Below are 20688 nucleotides of genomic sequence, written 5' to 3' on the forward strand. Positions count from 1 at the left end.
TTGACATTAATTACCGCTGCTACAAAGTTTCTATAGTTTATCGTGAATGAGGTTTGAGGAAAATTAATATACTCTCTATTAGAAATAACTGATCTTTCCTGTGAATACTGAAAGCAGTCTATACTTTTTCACCAGCAACAGATAAATCCATCATAGTATTTCATTATATTTTTAAACGAAAACTAATAGCTGGTAAAGGCACAAACACATTTGCACATCAGAATGAATACTTTGTGTTTCTCCAAGTGGCATGTAATATATCAAGAACCATTGTATGCTCATTATGCCTCGTTTGTAGTTCAGAAAGGCAGTACACATACTGAATATAGTAATAGTTTTGCTTAAGCAACAGTTAAGATTTGTATGACTTCAAAAGGAATTATAATTATTTAAGACCACTTGGAGGATTCGCCTTCAAATTCATTGTATTGTAGAGGTTCTGTAACTGCAAACCACTTCAGCTTTAGTAGGCACAAAAAGGTGAAGAAAGTTTATTTTTAAACTTCAGTTCCTGCTGAAATTGTAAATTATTTTTAAATGAAGTATTCTGAGCACAGGAACAATTATTTCAGATACAGAGCCTCCAAGTGGAACACACGACTGAAGGACAGTATCGTATCATAAATGTACCTTGGTTCTGAAATGACTTTGAGCCAGCCTGCCTGTTTTATCACCTCACATTTCATTTGCCAGTATGAAGTTACTGTATTAATAAAATTGTGTTTATGTTCAAAATAACTAATTCTAATTCACATATATTTTCATGAAATCTGAGTTCAAAAAGAGCCTAAACTTTTAATTTCTTTTTATTGTTTGGCTACACTGGAAAAACAGTTTTCAGGGCCAAAGACTCAGGATATCTGCTTCCTTAGCTGTCGCTTTGCAGTGAGCTGCAGGAACAGATTTTCAGAAAACTACACATATACTTAAAATATATTTCTAATTGTTAGCATACTGTGTAAACCTACATAGTTCAAATTTCTGTAGGTATATGTAGAGGTATATATATCGAGAAATGTGGATATTTGGAAGGCATTCCATATTCCTTGTATCTTCTCCCACACTGACCTCTATTTTTGCCATTTTTGGTGCTTTTGGACTTAATACCACAGCAGCATCATGATTCTAAGCACGACAGCAAAAGACATCAGAATCAAACACTTAGCCTAACCCTATCTTCCCCCTTTCCCTGGTTCCCACTTCCCAGGAGCTGTGCCAATGCTACTTCACAGATTCTTTATTTCAGCAGTGGCTGAGGTGTCCCTGTCATCCCCTTTTTCCAGCAAAGGGCTACAGCACAACAGAACAGCTGTGCTGAGTGTGGGCTTACAGGAGACAGGGGTGTCCTGGCAGAGCACATATGAGTGAGGAGGTTGCGAAGATGGAGACAGTCCTACATCACAGGATGACACTGGAAAAGGAGGTGGCCGCAATGCCCAATAATCTTTGAAGCTGTGCAGGCAGAAGTCCTTTTCTTCCCCACAAGGATCATCTTTGTTGAAGAACAGATGGTTAGAAGAAGGAAAAAAAAAAAGGTTCCTTTTTTTTTTCTGAATGTTATGCTTCCCTTCTCTTTTCTCACCTACATATTCTACACTTCCCTTCTTTCTTCTGCACCTTCTCACCTCCCTCCTGCCCAACTTGCTTCTCCCTTCAGCCTTCCTTTTAATCCCGTATTATCCTATTTTTGTCACACTTTTATTTTTCCTCTTTCATAGAATCATTGAACCATTTAGGTTGGAAAAGACCCTTAAGATCATCAAGTCCAACCATTAACCTAACACTGCCAAGTCCAGCACTAAACTGTGCCCCTAAGCAGCACATCTACATCTTTTAAATACCTCCAGGGATTTAAACTCAACCACTTCCCTGGGCAGTCCGTTCCAGTGCTTGACAACCCATTCAGTGAACAAATTTTTCCTAATATCCAATCTAAACCTCCCCTGGAGCAACTTGAAGCCATTTCCTCTCATCCTACCACTTGTTACTTGGGAAAAGAGACCACCTGGGCACACTGCTGGCTCACATTCAGCCAGCTGTCAACCAACATCCCCAGGTCCTTTTCCTCCAGGCAGCTTTCCAGCCACTCTTCCCCAAGCCTGTAGCGTTGCATGGGGTTGTTGTGACCCAAGTGCAGGACCTGGCACTTGGCCTTGTTGAACCTCACACAGCTGGCCTTGGCCCATCGATCCAGCCTGTCCAGATCCCTCTGTAGAACCTTCCTAGCCTTCAGCAGATCAACACTCCCACCCAGCTTGGTGTCATCTGCAAACTTATCGAGGGTGCACTTGATCCCCTCGTCCAGATCATTAATAAAGATATTAAACAGAACTGGCCCCAGTACTGAGCCCTGGGGAACACCACTGGTGACCGGCTGCCAGCTGGATTTAACTTGATTCACCACAACTCTTTGGGCCTGGCCATCCAGCCAGTTTTTTACCCAGCAAGCATATGCCCACCCAAGCCATAAGCAGCCAGTTTCCCCAGGAGAATGCTGTGGGAAATGATGTGAAAAGCTTTACTGACGTCCAGGCAGACAACATCTACAGCCTTTCCCTCATCCACTAAGCAGGTCACCTTGTCATAGAAGGAGATCAGGCTGGTCAAGCAGGACCTGCCTTTCATAAACCCATGCTGACTGGGCCTGATCACCTGGTTGTCCTGTATGTGCCATGTGATGGAACTCAAAATGATCTGCTCCATAATATCCCATCTAAACCTTCCCTGGCGCAACCCGAGGCCATCTCTTCTCATCCTATCTCCAGCCACCTGACAGAAGAGACCAGCACCCACCTCACTACAACCCCCTTTCAGTCAGTTGTTGTAGAGAGCGATCAGGTCTCCTCTCAGCCTCCTTTTCTCCAGACTAAACAACCCCAGTTCCCTCAGCCACTCTTCATAAGACTTGTGCTCCAGGCCCCTCACCAGCTTGGTTGCCCTTCTCTGGACACGCTCCAGCACCTCAATGTCTTCCTGCAGTGAGGGGCCCAAAACTGAACACAGCACCCAAGGTGCGGCCTCACCAGTGCCGATAGAGGGGAACAGCCACTTCCCTGCTCCTGCTGGCCACACCATTTCTGATACAGGCCAGGATGCCGCTGGCCACCTGGGCACACTGCTGGCTCGTATTCAGCTGGCTGTGCTCCCCTCTGACCCGGTGCTCGCCGGTCCCTCATGCCCATTTCCCAGAACAACTCCTGTGCTTTCCAGAGACTCCTTTTTCTAACCTGCCTCCCCACAATCCCACGGGCCCTAACCCGCAGCATGACGACAGCCTGCCGTGGGGCCGGCTGGGAGCCCGGCTCCCCCCACACCGACGGCTGGTTGGAAAGGGAAGGCCTCGCTTCAAGCCCCGCGGTGCCTGGGGTAGTCCGCCACGTAACCCTGCGCCCCGGGGACTACGAGGCCAAGGCCCGGGCGCGGCCCCGCCGTCCCCGCCGCCCCCCCCCAGCCCCGCAGCAGCGGCCGCCGCTTTCCCGCCAACACCCCTCGGCCGGCGGTGGCGGTGGCACTGCGCCTGCGCCGCGGGCGGCCGGGGCGGAGGGGGGGAGGCAGGCAGGCCGCCCACACGGCCTTCCCGCGGGGTGTGACGCCACACCGCGCCGTCGCCGTGACGTCGCGGAGGGGTGACGCAGCCACGCAGAGGGGCGCGTTTGTAAGTTCCCTTCCCGCCGCGGCGGCGGCGGCCGCGGCCCGGGGTGGGTGGGGGCGGGCGGGCGACGCCGGGGACGGCGCGGGGCGCGGCCGCACCCGCTCCCTCCTTCCCCCGCCCCCGGGCCAGCGGAGCCGGGTGGCGGCGCGGGGCTGGGGAGGTCCGCCCCGCTGGCGGCCGGGAAGTAGGAGGCGGCGGCGGGGCAGCGGCTCCCGGCGGCAGCGCCGGGCGGAGGTGGGCGCCTCGGCCCGGCCCGTCCTCCGGCGAGCCCCAGGGGTTCCCTCGGCGGGCCCTGCCGCCGGCGCCCCGCGCCCCCGACTCGCCCCGTCACGGGAAAGCGGGTCCCGAGCCCGCAGCTGGGCCGCGCCGTGCCGCCGGCCGGCGGAGGGAGGGCTCGCCCCCCTGCAGCGGCGGCGGCGGCTGGCAGCGCGCCCGCGGGCCGCCGAGCCGCTGTGCGGGGCCCGCTCGCCTCCGAGCGGCGGAGCGCGGCCCGCGGGGCGCCTGCAGCGCTGGGCGCCTGTAGCGCTGGGCCGGGCGGGCCGCTGAGGCGGGCGCCCGGCGCTGCGTGGGCAGAGTGCGGGCAGCCGGGGGTCCCGTCGTAGGTGGTGTCTGCCCCCGCGAACGCAGAGGAAGCGGGAGGGCCTGAGCTCAGGCGCGACGTTGTAATAAAGGTCTGCAGAAAGGGTCTATGTTACTGGCTCCTGCCAGTCCCGAAAGTTACTCCTGCCGCTCACTTACACTTCTCTCGGTACACGTGGCCGTAAAACGTAGCCTGTGTGGCGGTGGGTGCCCTCCGGTTTCGTGGCGCTGAGCCGTGGAAGCGTTTGTCTCCCGTGAAATCCCCCTGCCAGCGTGAGTCAGGGCTGCGCGCGGAGCTCCTGACTCGGAGACCTGAGCCCTGTTTCGTAAACCTTGCTGCTGCTTCCATAAAAGTACAAACACGATGTGCGGTCCTCTCGGGCTCCTGAGGTGATGGGAGGAACCTGGGAGCTGAAGGGGTTTCGTTTGTTCGGTGGCCGCAGAAGTGGATGGCAAGGGATGGGTGTCGTGTTTGTGCATGAACCGTGCTGAGGCCTGCCGGCTGCTGAATCCGTTAGAACTTTATGTATTGGTAATAATGAAATAAAGAATATATCCCAAGGTCTTAAGTGATCTGATGTGACTGGCATTGGCAAAATAAGGAGGGAAGTGTGTGAAAGCAGCGTAAGAGAGTTTTGGAAACACTGCTGTAATGTCTGCAGTGTGGTGGATTTGAAACAATGTGAGAGACTGACTTGTTAAATTTGTTTTGTCCGAAAGTCACGCTTTATTAAAAGACTTACCTAGTTCTATGCCTGAATTAAAATTGACGTGATACATCTTACCTTTTATTGGCAGTTTTTTTCTTTTTGGTTCATACTGCCCTGTGCTCAGTTCCTTTCTTTTTCTTCATGTTAACTATATCTCATTGAAGCATTTTATTGTTTGTGTTGAAGCCTCAGTCAACAGCCCAGCCCTTAAATACTGTGTAGTTTAGCTGGCTTAGTTTAGAAATTGTGGTCTTGAATTTGCTTGTACTGATTTATTTGAACCTGTAATAAGCTATTAAAAATATTCTTTCATATTATTATTCCATAATAAAAAGAAAGGAGGATGATAACATAAGATAAATGCACCTCTTCCTTGGATCACAGTAGTTTCTGTGTGCAGTTTTTTGGTTTTTTTCCACAGGGCCATTCAGCAACCAAAATACTGAGCTGCTTCTTTTTTTCTTTTTTTTTTTTTGTCTGACCTTATTGTAGCTAGTTATTTTTAGTACTAGTTTAAGTTAATTTTTTGGAAGTTATTTTTATGCAAAGCAAAATACATATTTCAGGGATGAGTGCATATTTTTTTCTGCTTCAGTAGCTAGAAGAATTGGATTTTTTCAAACTTAAAGTTTGTCAAAAATCAGAAAGGAAAAGGAAGGAAAAAAGCTTATGACAGTCATGGTGTATGTTAAAAATATTTTTTGTGATGATCTGATATAATGTTCTGAGAGTTTAAAAAATATTGTTGAGTAATGATAACTGGAGGATCAGAAGAAAACTAGCACTATGGTGTGGTTCAAATGTTTTTAACTTTTGGGCAGGCTGTTAAAGTAACAGATTGTGGAGTAACTAGAATTTTGTGATTAAAATATTTTTCGAAGCATTCATGAAGGAAATACTAGTTTCCTATGTATCCCCTACATCTAATTTGTGGGAATATCAGAACTAGCAACAACAGTGACAGCATATGGTGAAGGATTTCTTTCTCACATGAAACTTTAGATATATATAGTGATTTTCATACATATGTTTTTGATGTACAGGTTCAATGATTATGCTGCATTAGACGGAGTGTTCTTCATCTGTGACTTGGGGTGTTTCAAGGATTTTTGTGTGCAGAGGTAATATGTTATTTATGGAAGTGGCTTAATGTTTTAAATGTTTATATGAAACTGGTGAGGGTTTCATGTATTTATTTGCACCTAACGAGGTAAATGTTGTCCAGTCAAGGTGAAATGGTCAAACGGTGAAAGTACAACTTTGATGTGAAGTTGGCTGAAAATATTACCGCAGTTACAATTATAGAAACTCACAGAGTTTTAAAAGTACACGGTAAAATCAGAAATATGTGAACTTTATAAGTTATTTTAGCCATATTTATTCAAATATTTATTATTGCAATTTCTAATCTGAACCATACTGTTCATGTATGGTAAGCCTCAGAGGAGATGCCTCTTGTTGTATTGAGGGTAAACATGTTGTAGTAGAATTCTTGTTTGTTTACCACTTTCTAAAATGTATGCCTCTTTAATGTAGTTTTCTGTCCTTTGCTAAATACATTTCCTGAGATATTGGGACTTTCTGTTTTTTGTTTTCCTTGAAATAGGAATTAAGATGGATGAAATATTTTACTGGCTGTAGCAGCAGCAGGATGTATAAGGTGGGTATGTTGAAAGAACATGGTTAATATCCTTGCAGAATATTTTAGTTTGTGAGTCTATGTCTGTCTAAACACAAAGAAATGACATACAGTAAGCTAGGGTTCTTTTCAGTGGTAGATGTAGGTAGCTTACCTACTTTCATTGTGGTAAGCTGCTACCGGTTCAGCACAGGTTACATGAGTAGATGCAGACAGCCTTAGGTAGCTGACACATTTTAATTTTGCATCCTTTTAATGGAAGCTTTTCAGTGTGTCCTTTCTCTAAGGTTTGTATGCTCTTTCTTTTGTAAACCTGGACTGAGAAATTACCACAGAGCGTTTCGGAATCCTGTTTTCAGTGTTCTGGTTAAAATGTGATCAGGGAAGAAAAAGATTCAGTTGCCATCTATGCACTTCCCTTCTTGGGAAGACAATTTTTGTCTCTGTGTTTGAGTTGCTGTTTGTTGGTTTGTTTGTTTTAAATTCTTTAACATCATTGAGGGTGTACTACAGTGGAAGTGTACTCCAATGAAACTAATTGTTTTCAGAATTTCCATGAAAGGTATTAGTGGTTCAGCACCAGTAAAAAATGTTTTGATACTTGTCCTCATCTACAGTCAAGTTAAGATTTTGTCCTTATTTGCTTAGACTTAATGCTTCATGTTATCATTATAATTCACTTACAGAGATCCAGAACAGGTTTTTACTTGATCTCTTTAAACAAAATTTAAAACATGCACATATATTTTTACAAGACTAACATTGGCAAATAAGAGAACAGCGATGCTTGAATAATAGTTGAGCACTTTCTCATGAAGTGTATTTGCATGTTGTTGTTACCAAAGTTGAATGAAATGCAAACTTCCTCACAAAGTAATGATTAAAAATAATATATACAATGTAGTTCTTTAATGATTTTTTTTTTAATATTTTGAAAATAAAAAGTCGTGATAATTTTTTGATTCCATGCTTTCTCTTGTTGGTGTAACAAAGAAATTCTTACTGTCAGCTTAAAATGGCATTTGGAGAATGCTGACTTCTTTGTATTGTGTTTGCTCTGTATTACTATTGGTCTTGTCACCTTTCATGAAAACACAAACCATCCTATTCTTCCTGTGATATTTGCTAATTAAGTGTGTCTTTGACTTAGTACAGTACTATGTTTGAAGGTATTGGTTTGTCCTTAATAAGCTGATTAAACCTAGTGTAAGTAGTATTCTAGCATTATATTTTTTTAAAGGACTGATTTTGTGGGTATTTATAGCGTAATTAAATGTTGTAGGAAATGTTATCATGGTTTGTGGAGCAATACATCTTAATCTGATAATTCTTTGCAATTAATGTAAAAAATGTAACCAAAACACCATAAACCTAACTGTGGTAGTACTGTGTATTAAACAAGGATATGGAAGTGCATAAATTAAGGAGACACCATCTTTGGTTTGTCACTTCAGTCTTTTACCATTTTAGGAGAGAACTATTTCCTCACCTAAACTGTGAACTATTCTTTTTATCATTGGTTCTTTCTTGCTTCTTTTTGAAGGGCAGACAGTACTGAAAGCCTTGCCTGAAGGGAGGCTAGCCAGCGTCCTGATACCAGAACAGGCTTAGTATTGAGGCAGGCAGGAGTATTCTTGTTGCTTGCTTGGGTGTTTGCCGGGAGTAGCAGGGGCAAAAGAGATGGAAAAGCAGCTCGGAAAATTTGTTTGATAGGTATAGGAGTTGTGGGTAAAAAAACCACTCCTGGCAGACTCACTAGGACCTATCAGTGAAATTGGTATGGGATATTATGTGGCTTCTAAGTTATAGTTTCCTGGAGAATTTTTGCTGTTTGAGTTTGGCTGGCAGATCAGTCAGAGCAATGTTTCCATACTCAATCTTCTGAGTGAAGTCCTGTGTTACCAGTAACTGAAGGTTGAAATGTCTGTAGGAAGTATTTAATGGTTTTATCTGACACAAAAGCAGAAACCAAACCAAACAAACCCTTAAAGGTGTGCCGTCTTACTTTTTGGTGCATTATTCATCTTTTGTAAGGGACAATTGCAAGGGACTCTTCCTTCTCTTCTAAGGACCTTTCCCTTTTGTCCCCTTTGTTGTCCCTAGGGACAACATTCTGAAAATGATGCATAGTGACAAATTACAGCTTAGACTGATGTAATTAATTTCTGTTGTACCCGTGCTTCTTTGCCACTTTGCTTTTCTTTATATATATGTTTGCAGTTCTTTTGGGTGAGCCATAGAAAATAGGGATGTTCCTGTTACTGATTTGTATAGTTTTGAGCACGCTTCAGTCTTCTGCATGTCATTGATTTTTAGTGATGATACAAAACTTCATTTTGGTGTTTTTTCGGCTGCTCTTGACTGGTTAGCCTCCCTAAGTGAGCTTAACCAGTCTGCCAATTTTCTGTGCATGCTTGTAGTCTCAGATTTATATCAGGCTGCTGGGTCAATGAAGTAGTGCTACATACACCAAGACATGAGCTTCTGACAGTTCTTTGTCTTGCTCAGCTCAGTTGAAACCGAAGAGGTGGTGAAGAAGTAAGGTTCATGTTTTTAGGAAGCAAGGCAGTGAAGTTTAAATATTGGCATTCAGTCCACCATCAGTCACCGCTAATGATAGGTACTGTTCTAAAGGTAAAAGTGTATGAACCCCCAAAATACTCTTAGGGAATCAAAAAGGTTCAGTCTATAAAAACCCACATAGTGCTGTTGTGTGTATATAAGTGTGCTCTGTGTATGGTGAATCAAGCACTTTGAAGTTATCAGTCTACTAGTAAAATGTCCTATATTAATAATACGGATGTTCAGTGGGTTTTATTGCTGTTGTTATCAACACATTTTGAGGCTTTATTGAGGAAGGAAAACAAATTGGTATTGGATTTAGAAAGAAGGGACTGTTCTGTATTACAGGACTGAAACTGAGACCACCCAAATGCCTTCAGCTGGTTTTTGTTATTTTCACAAATAGTTTGTTCTTTTAGCAGAGTGTTTAAGAACAGAGAGTTGGGTCACTCACTCTATTATGTTTTTCCCTAAATGGCAATATTAAACAAACTTTACAATACTGTTCATGATTGAGAAAAAAAAATCTTCTACTTTTGATTCTCTTCGTTTTTTAGCTTCCAGAGAAAAATAACGATAGGCAGTTGTGATGTCAGATCTTCAAATGCACCTTTTTCTTGGAAACTTTCGTCTAGTTTTGGCTGGATATGTACACCTTAAGGGCTGATACAGTATCTGTCATATTTTATGATATTTTAGTAGGTTAATTCAGGTATGTTATGTTTTCCATAGTTCTTGTAGGGTAAGTGGGATGTAGAATGTTCTTGTCTTCCATATATACATGTTTTATGTTTTCTATTAAAGTCTTAATTTTTCAAAGGGCAAGTTTGCTGTATTACATTACAGACTTGCTCTTGCACCGAAGCATACGTGGTGTCTCATTGAAGGCCTAAAGGTGAAAAGTTCACATATCTGCAGTTTAGGGCAGTTACTTTTGCTTAATCTGTGTTTATGTTCTCTTGTAAACCAGTGATTTTCTTTCTGGGAGGATATCCTGATGGGCATATGACAAAGATCTGTGGACTGTAATGGGTGAGATATGAGGAGGAAATTATGCTGAAGGATAAAAAAAGCAAAGACTACCTGACCTGAAATGATAAGTCTTCACATGTTCATAGTGTCATATATTCAAAGTAGGGGGCTGTGTGTTAAGAATTTTGTTTCTCAGAGCTGTGTTAACTTCTGATATCTGTGTTTGTACTCGCAATCAGAGTAAACAAAGTGTGATGGAGATTAGCATGGGGAATAAAATGCTATGGTAAAAATCAGTATCTTAGTGTCATATAGCATGCCCTCACAGTGTATGTGGTGCTGGATGCCTCTTCTAAAAAGGAAGGTGTAGAGGAGAGGAGATTCAGAGAAAAGGCTAAAAGAGTGATCTGTGGGGATGGAAGTTTGCTTGCGTAAAGAGCAATTGAAAAAAAAAAGTTAGATTGTTTAGCCTTTGAAAGGCAATGAATATGATGAAACATAACACAAGTACACAGAATGATGAATGGTTTGAGAAAAGTAATTCAAGGGCTTTTGTTCTGTTGGTTCATGCTGTAAGAGTAAGGGGACATTCTGTGAAATTAGGGTGGCAAATGGAGAAAGGAAACTTGAGAAAGGATATATTTCTTAATAAATTGATAAGACAGTGAGCTCTGCAGTCTAGTGATAATTTTAATTTTGGAAAATTCTAATAGAAATTGGATAATTTAGAGTGCAAGAATATTTACACAGGCTCAGGTTACCTTTTTTCCTGAAATAATATAATCCCTCAGCTTTTTGTCATTTAGAAGATTATTTTTTCCATCATTGTTTTTAATAAAGCTTATCTAAAACCTAGGTATTGATGGTGGGAGTAAAGGAATTAAGTTTGTCCCTGGTTTCTTTACAGCAGAAATGGTTATAGAGACTCACTAATTTGTTTGTTCTCTATCACTGTTAGGTTATACCTAGGTGAAATATCTACTACGTACTCTCTAGTTCTCTTGGTAATATCCACTGATTTACTTTGTTTTTCTTGTAAGTGGGGAAGAAGTTTTCGGGAGTAACATTGGGGTCCTCATCAACTTGGAGAGAAATTATGTAGGGCCGTTGTTTTTGTGACTTGCTACTAGTGAGACACTGTTGTCTTCAGCTTTGATTTTTCTGTTGCCTGGGCTCATGCATTAAGTAGGTGGTCCTGCAGTAATTTAATCAAAGTCAGTACACAAATTTGTTCTGTACCTAGAGCGATGGAATCTTTAAGGAGAGTGAGATGAGCTAACACTGGCCTTATGTGTCTTCCAGCCAACTTCCAGCAAGTATGTAAAAAGTCGTAGAAAGTCATAGAAAATAGCAGTGGGGGTATCTTCATTAAATGAGCATGCTTGTCGCTCTGCCAGTCTTTTCTCTTGGCATGGTTCAAGTCCTAGAAACTGTTTGCTTTCAGTATCGAACTCAAACACAAAACTCTGTGATAAAAGCATCAAAAGCACTGTTCAGCAGGAAAAGACTACAGAATCAGCTTTTGCTTATTCACACTGAAATGTCCTTTTTCACTCCATTTAATGGAGGCTGCAGTTTTTACTTTTGGTGTGTTTAGCAACAGATTGACTTAAATTTGTTGTATTTGGCTCTAGAGCAGCAAAGAGCAGATGTCAGGGAGGTGCCGTGACAGGAATAAAAAGATTCAGAAGGCTTGTGGGAACTTGGGGGGTGAGAGGGAAATCTTCCTCCTATTTTTTCCCTGCTAGAATCCATATTCTAATATTTAGAGTTGGCATTCAGTTCAAAACTTGCCATGCTGCAAGGGCTGGTGCTTTGACGCAGGCATTCTTTCCCACAGCTCAAATTGTGGAAACAGAGTTTACTTATAAAATAAAATATGCCTGTGAAATTATAATTGATACCTTAATTATGGAGAACTTGCCTGAAAGATGGTAGCTTAGTGACCTGTGGGATGTTTTCCTGTCTTAGAATAGCCACGATTTATACTGAAACATTTTCTCTGTATGAATCTTAAAAATGGACTTCCCTTGTCAAGGCAGAAAAACTTCAGTAACTGAGAGGTACTCTGTCAGGGATGATAAGCCTAAAATAATGGTCAGCTTTTAAACATTAAAACATTGGAACATCTGAAAAGTAAGCTTTGCTATTTGGGGATTGTTGCTATTTGAAAAATATGCATTTAAAAGCCACCACTACATGTTGCCAGTCTTTGCATAAGCAGGTGGGTGCCAGATGTATGTGGGATCCTGGAGAAGTTTGTTGCTTTGGTTTATTTCTTTTCACTTTTGTAATGAGCAGAATGCTTCAAAAGTTAGTGGCTGCTTGCTCTTGCCTTTTTTTTTTTTTTTAAGGCTGGAAGTATTTTATCTTTGCCTTGATTAAGGGGCCATTTCTGAAAACACCTTGTGTAATTTGTTAGTTAGTACAATGATTTTTTTGGTTATCTTTCTCACGTTTTTTTTTTTCTTTTTTTCACTCATCATCTACCTGCACTTCAAGAATATATATTGCCACAGTATAGTTTAAAGATTATAAAAACATAAATGTAATGTAATTTACAGTAATTTTGATTGCAGGTTGCTATATTTGAAAGTTGTGCCAATTCTCTGTTGTCTTACATATATAATGATGTACTTGGAGCCTGAGGAATGTTTTTTTTTCCTGTGATGAAAAAGTGTTACTCGTACAATAATCTGGAGGGAAGGATAGTAATAAGTCTTCTGCGCTTCCTTGAGATGATGCTCCTAATCTTGTATTAGTGTTTTAGAAAACCATGTTGCCTCTTGCTTTGGCCTCCTTGCCTCCTTCATATTCTAGTGGTGATTGTAGTAGGTCTTACCATTTTCTGGAGAGATGGGATTTGAAATAGAAGGAATGTAACTTATTGTGCACTTAATCAGAATATAATAAAAAAGTCTGACTTTTTTTAAAAAAGCAATTAGTATAGTGTGGTGAGTTGTCAAAGGCATCATATGTGTAAGGTATGTAATGTATGTGCTCTGTTCTCAGGGCTTACAATGTCATGATTGGAGTATGCTATCCAGATTTGAGAACAAATCTTCCCATATTTTTTGCTGATGAACAATGTAAATGCACTGCTGCAAGAAAACAGGACAAACTAGCTTGTCTGTTAGCTGTAGCATGTTGAGTTTCTTGGTTAGGTAGCTAATTTCAGTGGCTTGAAAATGACAAGCCTGGGAATAATTGTGGTCAGAGCTGCTCCAAGAGGACTGGGTGAAGCCTTTTTGAATTCCTAAATGTAGAGGAAGACAGGTTTGATCAACAGCTGCTGTGAGGGTTATTCAGACAGTGAGTAAGTCCAGTGCAGGATTTTGCACTTCTGAACATTTTAGGGCATATTCTTTTGCTTAAGGAGAGATGCTGAAACTGTGAGAGAGTTTGGTGTGTTTGATTAGCATCATTTATGTCTATCCTGTACTTAATTTCTTCCAGGTATTTTTCACCTGGCTGTCAAATTCCTTTGTTTACTGCAGTGTCTGAAAGACTTTGTGACTATGTAAAAAATGTTAGAAAACCTGGTAAATTATGGATTCCGTATTTAAAGACTTTATTCTAGATCATTTAGTCATAAATGTTTGTAAGGTTTCTTTTACTTGGTAAGATTTCACTTTAAAAGAAGCATGAAATTGTAGATTCCATTTAGGCTAGATCAAGATCTTCAAGGGTCATACCTGGTTGTTTTGTTGGGTTTTGCTTTTTTTTTTTTTCATGGTTTCATGCAAGTATTAAACCTACATTTATGTACTAGTATGCTGTGAAGATAGCTGTATATTGCGAGAGCTGGTTTGAGATAATGTTGCCCAGAGAGGCTATAGATGCCCCATCCCTGGAAGTGTTCAAAGCCACTTTGGATGAGGCTTTGAGCAACCTGGTCTAGTGGAAGGTATCGCTGCCTGTGGCAGGGGGTTTGGAACAAGATGATCTTTAGGGTCCCTTCCAACCCAAACCATTCTATGATTCTATATTATTGTCGTGGTTTAACCCCAGCCAGCAACTAAGCACCACGCAGCCGCTCACTCACTTCCCCCCCATCCAGTGGGATGGGGGAGAAAATCAGGAAAAGAAGTAAAACTCCTGGGTTGAGATAAGAACGGTTTAATAGAACAGAAAAGAAGAAACTAATAATGATAATGATAACACTAATAAAATGACAACAGTAAGTAATAAAAGGATTGAAATGTACAAATGATGCACAGGGCAATTGCTCACCACCCGCCGACCGACACCCAGCCAGTCCCCGAGCGGCCAAAAAAAACTGCCTCCCCCCCCTTCCCAGTTCCTAAACTAGATGGGACGTCACATGGTATGGAATACACCGTTGGCCAGTTTGGGTCAGGTGCCCTGGCTGGGCATGAGAAGCTGAAAATCCTTGACTATAGTCTAAACACTACTGAGCAACAACTGAAAACATCAGTGTTATCAACATTCTTCACATACTGAACTCAAAACATAGCACTGTACCAGCTACTAGGAAGACAGTTAACTCCATCCCGGCTGAAACCAGGACAGTATCCACCCCTTATTCTATACCATTGACGTCATGCTCAGTTCCCATACCTTTAGTTACATTCTGATCAATCATCACCACCTTTCCATCCCTTTGAGACATATGAACAATGATATATATATAAAAGTATATACACACAGAGATATCAGTTCTTTAGTTCATGGGTTACATTCATAAAATGTTTGAGTTCATTTAGTTTCCGACTCTGGGCTCCATCTGTCATACCAGTCTGTCTGGGCAGGAGGGATGGTGCAAAGTCCTCTCAGTCGGTAGAGCAGAATTGGGCTTCTGTGCGGTGTGAGGAGCAGATGACATTTGATGCAGCAGGAGGATGGTGTGCACCGTTGGATTGTTGTATGCTGGAGTCAGTTCTGGTTCCACCTCTACGGCGCTTTGCTCAGTTTTATCACAGTTCTTTCTTGCTTGATCCAAGTGATTCTTACTATAGTACTATGGATATAGCATATAACAATTATAGTAATGATAACATACAGTAGCAGGGTTATATAGCAACTAATATCATACAGTTTAATTCTGGCTATTTTCACCTAAAATCAAATCCCCTTGAGGCACACATCGGACTTCCCCATCTTTTCGCATCACCCACCAAGTGCACCCAGGCCCTTGAGCAAAAGCCATCCCACGAATGGGTTTACCTTTGCCTGAGGCAGGAGTAACCCAGACTGTTTTCCCTAACATGTTTTTCATGTGCACTACAGGGACTTTATCCCCTTCTACAGTATGTAAAAATTCTGATTGGGCAGGGCCACTCCGATTGGCAGATCCTCTGGTGTTGACTAACCAGGTGGCTTTTGCTAAATGTGTATCCCAATGTTTGAAGGTTCCACCCCCCATTGCTCTCAATGTAGTCTTTAACAGTCCATTGTATCGCTCAATTTTCCCAGAGGCTGGTGCATGATAGGGGATATGATACACCCACTCAATGCCATGCTCTTTGGCCCAGGTGTTTATGAGGTTGTTTCGGAAATGAGTCCCATTGTCTGACTCAATTCTTTCTGGGGTGCCGTGTCGCCACAAGACCTGCTTCTCAAGGCCCAGGATAGTGTTCCGGGCAGTGGCATGGGGTACAGAGTATGTTTCCAGCCATCCGGTGGTTGCTTCCACCATTGTCAGCACATAGCGCTTGCCTTGGCGAGTTTGTGGGAGTGTGATATAGTCAATCTGCCAGGCTTCCCCAAATTTATATTTCAGCCATCGCCCTCCATACCACAGGGGCTTTAACCGCTTGGCTTGCTTAATTGCAGCACATGTTTCACATTCATGGATAACCTGTGCGATAGTGTCCATGGTCAGGTCCACCCCTCGGTCTCGAGCCCATCTATATGTTGCATCTCTTCCCTGATGGCCTGAAGTATCATGGGCCCACCGAGCCATAAATAGCTCACCCTTCTGTTGCCAGTCCAGGTCCACCTGAGCCACTTCAATCTTGGCAGCCTGATCCACCTGTTCGTTGTTCCGATGTTCTTCGGTGGCCCGACCCTTGGGTACGTGAGCATCTACATGACGTACTTTTACAACCAGATTCTCTAACCGGGACGCAATATCTTGCCACAGTGCCGCAGCCCAAATGGGTTTACCTCTGCGCTGCCAGTTGCTCTGCTTCCATTGCTGTAACCACCCCCACAGGGCATTTGCCACCATCCATGAGTCAGTATAGAGATAGAGCACTGGCCACTTTTCTCTTTCAGCAATATCTAATGCTAGCTGGATGGCTTTCACCTCTGCAAACTGACTCGATTCGCCCTCTCCTTCAGCGGTTTCTGCAACTTGTCGCGTGGGACTCCATACAGCAGCCTTCCACCTACGATGCTTTCCCACGATGCGGCAGGACCCATCAGTGAACAGGGCATATTGCCTCTCATTTTCTGGCAGTTTATTATACAGCGGGGCCTCTTCAGCCCGTGCCACCTCCTCCTCTGGCGACATTCCAAAATCTTTGCCTTCTGGCCAGTCCGTGATCACTTCTAAAATTCCTGGGCGACTGGGGTTTCCTATGCGAGCCCGTTGTGTGATCAATGTGATCCACTTACTCCACGTGGCGTCAGTCGCGTGATGTGTAGAGGAGACCCTCCCTTTGAACATCCAGCCCAGCACTGGCAGTCGGGGTGCTAAGAGGAGCTGTGTCTCAGTACCAACCACTTCTGAGGCGGCTCGAACTCCTTCATACGCTGCCAATATCTCTTTTTCAGTTGGGGTATAGCGAGCCTCGGATCCTCGATATCCTCGACTCCAGAACCCCAGGGGTCGGCCTCGGGTCTCCCCAGGTGCTTTCTGCCAGAGGCTCCAGGTAGGGCCATTCTCCCCAGCTGCAGTATAGAGCACATTTTTAACATCTTGTCCTGTCCGGACTGGTCCAAGGGCTACGGCATGAACAATCTCCCGTTTAATTTGTTCAAAGGCTTGTTGTTGTTCAGGGCCCCATTTAAAATCATTCTTCTTCCGGGTCACTTGATAGAGAGGGCTTACAATCAAACTGTAATTTGGAATATGCATTCTCCAAAACCCCACGACACCTAGGAAGGCCTGTGTGTCCTTTTTATTAGTCGGGGGAGACATAGCTGCTATTTTATTAATCACATCCATTGGGATCTGACGACGTCCATCTTGCCATTTTATTCCCAAAAACTGGATCTCCTGTGCAGGTCCCTTGACCTTACTTTCTTTTATGGCAAAACCGGCTTCCAGAAGGATTTGGATTATTTTCTTCCCTTTCTCAAAAACTTCTTCTGCCGTGTTGCCCCATATGATGATGTCATCAATGTATTGCAGGTGTTCCGGAGCTTCACCCTTTTCCAGTGCAGTCTGGATTAGTCCATGGCAAATGGTGGGGCTGTGTTTCCACCCCTGGGGCAATCGATTCCAAGTGTACTGGACACCCCTCCAAGTAAAGGCAAATTGTGGACGACACTCTGCTGCCAGAGGGATTGAGAAAAACGCATTAGCAATGTCAATTGTGGCATACCACTTGGCTGCCTTTGACTCTAGTTCGTATTGAAGTTCTAGCATATCTGGAACGGCAGCACTCAGCGGTGGCGTAACTTCATTCAGGCCGCGATAGTCGACTGTTAGTCTCCACTCCCCATTAGACTTCCGCACTGGCCATATGGGACTATTAAAGGGTGAGCGAGTTTTGCTGATCACTCCTTGGCTCTCCAGTTGGCGAATCAACTTGTGGATGGGAATCAGAGAGTCTCGGTTGGTGCGATATTGCCGCCGGTGCACCGTCGTGGTAGCAATTGGCACTTGTTGTTCTTCAACCTTGAGCAACCCCACAATCGAAGGGTCTTGAGAGAGACCAGGCAGGGTAGACAGCTGTTCAATGCCCTCCGTCTCCAAGGCAGCTATACCAAAAGCCCATCGATACCCCTTCGGGTCCTTAAAATACCCCCTCCTGAGGTAGTCTATGCCAAGGATACACGGAGCCTCTGGACCAGTCACAATGGGGTGTTTCTGCCATTCCTTTCCAGTTAGGCTTACTTCAGCTTCCAATACAGTTAACTCTTGGGATCCCCCTGTCACACCAGAAATACAAATGGATTCTGTCCCTCTATAACTTGATGGCATTAGAGTGCACTGTGCGCCGGTGTCTACTAGAGCCTTATACTCCTGTGGGTCTGACGTGCCAGGCCATCGAATCCACACAGTCCAATAGACCCGGTTATCCCTTTCCTCCACCTGGCTGGAGGCAGGGCCCCTCTAATTCCGGTCAGAGTATTCAGTATTCACTTCTCGTAAAATTGGCTCAGAAGTCCCTTCAAGAGGATCGGAAATAAAATCAGCCCTTCTACTCTGTTTGGAAACTGGAGCGGCATTTTTCCTGGTAGAATCCCCTTTTGTGGTGGCTTTTCCTCGCAGTTCACGTACCCGTGCATTTAGGACCGAGGTAGGTTTTCCGTCCCATTTCCTCATGTCCTCTCCCTGATCACATAGGTAAAACCACAGGGCACCTCGCGGTGTGTACCCTCTATATTCTCTCTCTTGGGCAGAGGAACGCTCCCTCCTAATAGCTGAAACATTGGTCCTTACACGTGTGGAGTAGGACATATCCTCTTTGAATTGCTGGAAATCCTCAGACAGCTTCTCCACAGCCGCAATGCAAGCTTGTAGGGAGGAGGAGAGATTTTCTTCGTATTGACGGAGTTGGCGAGCCACTTCCTCCACTGTCGGTGCCTCTTCATCCTTCCAGGCCATTATTGCCAATGCGTTGGCATAGGATGATGGTGCGCTCCGTACAAACTTCCGCCACATGGGTCGTGTGCATTGGACTTCGTCTGGATCTTTGGGTAATTGTGGGTTGTCCGGGTCATGATGAACCGTCTCTAGCACAGCTAATTCCCTCAGATATTGAATACCTTTTTCCATGGTGGTCCACTTGCTTGATTGACATATAACATCTTCCTTAAAGGGGTACCTTTCCTTCACACTTGACAGGAGTCTCCTCCAAAGGCTGATGGCTTGTGTCCCTCTTCCAATTGCCTTGTCAATGCCACCTTCCCTGGCAAGCGATCCCAGTTGCTTGGCTTCCCTACCTTCTAATTCCAAGCTATTAGCCCCATTGTCCCAGCATCGGAGGAGCCAGGTGATAATATGCTCACCTATACGGCGGCCAAAGTCTTTTCGCAAATCCCGCAGCTCACTCAAGGATAGGGACCGGGTTATTACCTCTGGTTCTGCCTCCTCCTCCGGTTCCCGTGATGACCCTGGTTCCTCTTCACCCTTCGCTAAGCGAACTGATTTTTTTGTATATTTCTTTTTCTGTACGGGGGCAACTGATACTGGTGCAGGTTGGTCCGCTGGTTCAGTTGCAGTATCGCTAGCCAGGTTTTGGATAACCGCAGTGTCTGTCGACGAGGTTTGGGTAGCAGCAGTGCTCGTCGCTGGGGCTGGAGGGACCGCAGTGCCCGTCGCCGAGGTTTGGGTAGCTGCTGTGCTCCTTGCCGGGGCTGGAGGGGCTGCAGTGCCTGTTGTTGAGGTTTGGGTAGCCCGAGTTCTCATCGCCGGGGCTGGAGGGGTCACGGTGCCTGTCGCCACGGTCTGGGTGCCTGCAATGCTCCTTGTCGGGGCTGGAGGGGCCGCAGCGCCTGTTGCCAAGGTTTGAGTGGCCGCGGTGCTCATAATTTTGTTGTTAGGTCCAGAGACTTTCTCTTCCCCTTGAGGGTACTGAATGGTGTCGAACAGGGCTCGATAGGCATGGGCCAGGCCCCAGCACGTTGCAGTGATTTGTATCTCTCTGGAGCTGCCGGGGTGACAGCATACCTTTTCCAAATATTTTACTAGTTCTTCTGGATCCTGCACTTGTTCAGGGGTGAATTTCCAAAACATTGGAGGTGCCCACTTTTCTAGGTACCTGCCCATACTACCCCACACACCCTGCCACTCATAATTATCCAGCCTTGGGGCACACCTCTGGGTGATCTTCTTAAATAGCTGTTTAACCTTAAACGAGAGCTGAACCACATTCAGAAGTATGCTAATTCCTAGCAGTAGGGCTAGGACCGTGCTAGTCCCAACACTCCAGGAGTATTCAAATTTCTCAAAATTCTCAAACACCATTGTAACTGGACTGAAGGAGAAAGGAGAGGGGAAGAAAGGTACCCCACCCATAGACTGGTTTTCCATGGAGGAAAGGTAAATGGTATAGTTATTAATAGTTTCCCACAAACGGCTCCCACAGTATAAAGGTGACAATGCTAAGTGCAAATACCGGATTAATCCCACAGCTGATGACTTTAGCATACCATAAACCAGAGTTATACCATACATCAAAGCGAAAACCTTAATCCACCTCCCACGGATGATAAGCAGTAGAAGAGGAACTACATACAGCAAGCGAGGAGATACATAACAGAGCCTTAAAAACCAGAGCAACAACTCTAATACATAAATCAACATAATGAATGCTTAGAACAAATCTGTTTTAACGAGCTCTGGTCAGGTCTGTCGTTATCTCAACCCTTCGTGCCCCACGTTGGGCGCCAAAAGGACTGTCGTGGTTTAACCCCAGCCAGCAACTAAGCACCAC

At 44.3% G+C, this 20688-nt stretch overlaps 1 protein-coding gene across 7 annotated transcripts in view; it reads left to right on the forward strand.

Moving 5' to 3' along the window:
* Positions 1–3280: 3280 nt before the first annotated feature.
* ZNF438 (zinc finger protein 438) overlaps positions 3281–20688 on the forward strand; it is a 64110-nt gene continuing 46702 nt past the window's right edge. For 2 of the 7 annotated variants that reach the window (XM_075046468.1, XM_075046478.1), the window contains exons 1-3: positions 3281–3655; positions 5985–6062; positions 6548–6601. The gene's annotated coding sequence lies outside the window, so the exon portion shown is untranslated. The remainder of the gene's footprint in view (positions 3656–5984; positions 6063–6547; positions 6602–20688) is intronic. The other 5 variants (XM_075046495.1, XM_075046505.1, XM_075046513.1 and 2 more) reach the window with 4 other exon arrangements.

The sequence above is a fragment of the Buteo buteo genome, chromosome 2 (assembly GCF_964188355.1).
Source record: "Buteo buteo chromosome 2, bButBut1.hap1.1, whole genome shotgun sequence".
NCBI classification, from domain to species: domain Eukaryota; kingdom Metazoa; phylum Chordata; class Aves; order Accipitriformes; family Accipitridae; genus Buteo; species Buteo buteo.